Source organism: Bidens hawaiensis, unplaced genomic scaffold (genome assembly GCF_021521415.1).
Source record: "Bidens hawaiensis isolate Kalapana, Puna unplaced genomic scaffold, B.hawaiensis_p1.1 tig00029352_1, whole genome shotgun sequence".
Classification (NCBI taxonomy): Eukaryota; Viridiplantae; Streptophyta; class Magnoliopsida; order Asterales; family Asteraceae; genus Bidens; species Bidens hawaiensis.
The window spans coordinates 256,808-261,439 of NW_027494857.1; the positions used below are offsets into that span (position 1 = coordinate 256,808).

Genomic DNA, 4,632 nt, shown 5'->3' on the forward strand with positions numbered 1-4,632 from the left:
GACACGTGATGTCTCTCCTCTATGGTATGTAGACCGTGGTGGGGGGAGAGGTGTTCCCAGGTAGGCGCACGCTCATGCGGGCAGTATGACGGTTCCTAACGGTAGATAGGGGTACTGGTGTATGAAGCACAGGTGGAGTATGGGATCTGGGTGCTCTAATCGGTGAATGATAAGCACTAGTAGCTCCAGCCTCTAGCCTAGGTGGTTCCCTAAGAGGGTAACTATCGCATCGGTAGCCCGATAAATCAGGCTGGTCATCGGCACCTCACGATGTACTACGGTGTCTTCCAAGCTCTCACCTTTTTCTTCCTCCTCAGATTCCTCTTCTGAATCCTCTTCATCTTCATACAATACTGGTGCTTCGTCAGATATGAGATCTGTAGCTCTCGACATGTCTCTGCAAAAAGGTTAGTAATAAGAATAATATGTTTCAATTATATTAATCATAATAAAATACATGCATCTGTATTTATTTATACACGTAAACATAAACACAGATAATCATTTATCCATACTGCATTATAATGCAGTCAGCCCTTTCACCTTCTTATCCTCTCCCTCATGAGATGCCTGAGTATTAAATGTTCATAAAGGGCTCCGGCAACCATCCGGCAATGTTACAATTAATTTTCACTTTACTTGGCTTCGTCCTTAAGTATCTCCCTTAATAGCCCATTTACTGTCAGCGACGTTACAGATCTCCCTTAAACTTTGGTGACCTCCAATTCCCGGCCTATTTAATTGTAGTTAACTGAAAGTAAAATCCATCGACTTTGCCTATAATCGGTTTGCCGCTGCCTTCAATTGCTTCGTCTACAGGTTAATTGAAACTATATCTGGCGAGGAGGCTCAATCCAATAAGAATGGTAGCCGTCACTTTTGTCTCAGGTAGGTGCGATTTTGTTTAAGAAAATTAAAAAGCATAACTTTTATCATATTTTAGGATTCATGCTTAGGGTTTTCATGTTTGTTCTGATTTGCTAATAATTTGGTAATCACCATCTTGGAAAGGATTTTAGTTCATGATTATATTAGGAGTCCATGTATCCATTTTCTTGATTTTAACTTTTGTCTCAGGTAGCATAAATTGAAGAAGCTGTTTGTAAACTTGGTTGTATCTTTGACTCAGTTTGCATTGGTTGGAGGGACCACAAAGCAACATCACCCGACAATGGTTGAGGCGCTGATGAAGCTTGATGTGCCATATATTGTGGCGCTGCGTTTGTTTTTCCGGACAACGCAACTGAAGAGTAGCTCAAGAGCACTTTACAAGAGAGTAGAGTGGCTGTCAATTAAACGGGAAAATTTGAAGAGGAAAAAAACGGTACTTTACCTATTATTACATATAATATTCTGTTGCAAAATTTCAAATTCTTTTTCTAATGAAAATGGAATTGGAAACATGCAGACCGAGAAGAAACTGTAAAGAAAGAATAAATAAACCTGGGGCAGATGCATATTTTGAAAATCAGGATATTGTTCGGTCACAATATGAATTGGAAGTTGAGAGGAAAGCTTTAGAAGTGACCAGGTATGCTTCATTTGATTAAAACCATACTTTAAATTTTATTTGTTTTGCTTCAGCGTTCCTATATGAAAGATCTCGAAATGTATTTGTCATGTTTAACAAGAAAGTGTGTGGAAATGAAACTGAGATTAACTAATGAACAAGTTTAACTAATCTTTTTTGTCATGTTTAACACTGTTTTTTAGTTTCGATAACGGGCGAAGTTTACCACGTGATGCATTTGTAAAAGAACATGCAGATAAATTACTTATTTTATCAATAAAAAATATGATTTACAAATTTAAAACTTGTGGTAAAACCAAACAAATATGATAAAAGCTCATGTCTCGACTAGGGGTGACAACGAGCGGAGTCACTCGAGATCGGCTCGTGAAAAAGCTCGGCCGAGCCGAGCCCAAGTCGAGCTTGAGCTTGAAAAACTTCACACGAGCCGAGCTCAAGCTTTAGGAATCGAGATCGAAACGAGCCAAGCTCAAAAGAATGGCATTTTTGCATCATTATTTTTTAAAATGATAAACAGATTTATTACATCAAATAGATTTTATTATTTAAATTATATTTACAAAATTCCAAAAGATATTATTGTAACATATCCATACATTTTAGTATTCATGTATGAGTTACATGCTCAAGTTCAAGAGTCAAATAAATGTATGCTTCATTAATTCAGCACACTCATAGATGTTGCTTGCAGATCTTTAATTTTTATTTTTGGTATTGTTTCAGCAATTTGTCTGGTCTTGGAGTATTATCAGCTTACAAGTTTGACATCATTAACCAACTTGTAAGATTGCTTGTTATATAAAAGTATAAATTTTGTTCAGTCTTCTAATGAGTTATAGTATTTTAGTTATCAAGGATCATGAACCATATCATACTTTGATACTTGTTTAAACCACACATTAAGAAAGGGAGGTGTATGTGTTCGTTTGTTAACAATAAACATGAATGTTAACAAACTGAACATTGACGAACGACCGTAACTGAGATAAAACCAATTAAAAGTAAATGTTAACAACAATGTACTTGGCCTAAAAAGTTATTAAAACTAGACTACACTATAACGGGCTTTAAAATTTATAAATGTGTATATTAACAAAGTAAATGGACCAAATTTAACAAACGTAAATAGTGAACTAAATGAATGTAAATGAACAAACATAAACGAGTTAAATGAGCGGACATGTACAAACTTAATTGAATAAGCAAGACATGTACTCATGTCCGTTTGTTTATTAAATAAGATTGGAAACCTTCAATTTGAAATTAGCACCCTTAATGTTACAGTGTAATGTAAACATTGTATATGATGGCAACCAAAAGCACCATAATGAGAAATTAGTCCTTGAACGATGATTAATTTTCATGTTATTATTAGATTTTTTTAACAGTTTAGAACGGGTTGAAGACAGTTATGTGTGGCCGGTTCTTGCCTTTTCAGTTCATGGCATGATGAGAATTCGGTTTTCGTTCCACTCTGGTTTGGTCTGATTTGGGACCGAACTGGTTTTGCATGTTTAGACGTGAATAAAAACATGTAACCTGGGTATTTAGCTCAAATGTATGATAATCAATAAATGATTGACTTACATGACTTTGTGAGCCTTTTGCTGAAGTTGAGCAAAAAAATAACTAAAATAAAACCGGGTCAAACGAGTAAAAGAGAAAAAAAAGTGCTGAAATGCACTCTAACCAGTTCTTGTCCAAACCCCGTCTAATTGGAACACTTTTTTTAGGAACTTTAACTCATGTCAACACTTTTTTTAAAATGTTGATTAGGAAGTTTAACTCATGCGATTTTTCTTTATTTGGATGTCCTGACGGTCATATTTTTTGAATAGGGTAGTTTGACTTTTTTTAGTCAACTGATCCAAGTGATTTTATTATTTGGGGGTTTGGGGTAATTAGTCTTGTGTTTTAAATGGGTGTGTTTGACTTTTTTAAGTCAAGTGATCCAAGTGAACTGTCAGCTTCATTATCATATATTTATATTTATAGTTGGTAATTCATGTTGGGTTAATGATGCGGAAACGTAATGAGCTTTACCTTGATAGTGAAAAACGTAACACTTTTAAAATTATCTTTTACTGCAACAAACTCACTATATGTTATATGTACTTCTTTTACACACATGTATTTGTTATCCTCCAGCGGATTCTCCATGCTTGTGTATCAATGTGGTAAGCCGACCTTGACTTCATAGCAACTTAAATTATCAAAGATAAATATTAAAACTCTGAGCTATTTCTATCCAAGAAGTTTAGCCTTTGCTAAACTGAGCCATAAACTTTCTTTCATATATAATTATTATCATTATATTATTTATAAACATTTTATATTGATAACAATTATAAATCATAATCTTATTTCTTTTGGGTCAAAACTGTTCCTATAAGCAGGTTTATGAATAATTTGTTGAACATTTTTGTTAATGTTAAACATGAATCATAATGCAGAAAGACACTATCTTTGCATTCTGAAATGCCTAATGCAGAAGCTAGGGAGTTGTCGGGAAAGTGAAGTGAAATGATTGTTTTACCCTTGAGTAAGGAAAGAACAAGAAAAGTTGGGTGGACATGGTAAGAAGATGAACAAGAAGATTATTCTTGAATCTATGGGTGTCAATTGTGTCGGATTAGCGGATTGAAATGTGTAACCCAACCCATATTATTTGTTATCTGAGTCATGATTCACACACACACAAAATGGTGTAGACCCGAACACAGGCCATTTAACCCATTTATTAAAAACATGTTTTAAATATATATGTATATAATTTAGAGTATTTTGAGTAAATGAGTAATTTGAATTTTTATTTTTCTTTTTGTTTATCCTAAAATTAAAAATAATAATAATAAAAAAAAATAAACCCTTAAATAAGAATTGGAAATTCAAGTATATCTTTAGAAAAAAGAAAGCATGAGAAACAAAAATAAAAGTATAATTTAAAAAGCTTTTTAAATACTTATAACGGATATCACGGGCCAACCCGCTTATATACGAGTCAACCAAACCTTGACTTGTTTTCTAAACAAGTCGTGTTTGTCGACCCACAAATGCTTATTTTCGTGTCGGGTCCGAGTCGTGTCAATGAGATGAATGAT

The 4,632-nt window shown here is 34.1% G+C and overlaps 1 long non-coding RNA gene across 7 annotated transcripts; it reads left to right on the top strand.

The window, feature by feature from the left end:
• Nucleotides 1-634: 634 nt before the first annotated feature.
• On the top strand, nt 635-4,208 carry LOC143578818 (uncharacterized). 7 transcript variants are annotated; one of them, XR_013143342.1, is made up of 5 exons: nt 635-714; nt 820-888; nt 1,078-1,324; nt 1,409-2,312; nt 3,985-4,208. It is a non-coding gene; the product is annotated as an uncharacterized LOC143578818 (long non-coding RNA). The 7 variants fall into 7 exon arrangements; XR_013143339.1 differs by having other exon boundaries at nt 635-1,324; nt 1,409-1,531; nt 2,223-2,312; XR_013143340.1 differs by having other exon boundaries at nt 635-1,324; nt 1,409-1,531; nt 2,255-2,312.
• The last annotated feature ends 424 nt before the right edge of the window (nt 4,209-4,632 follow it).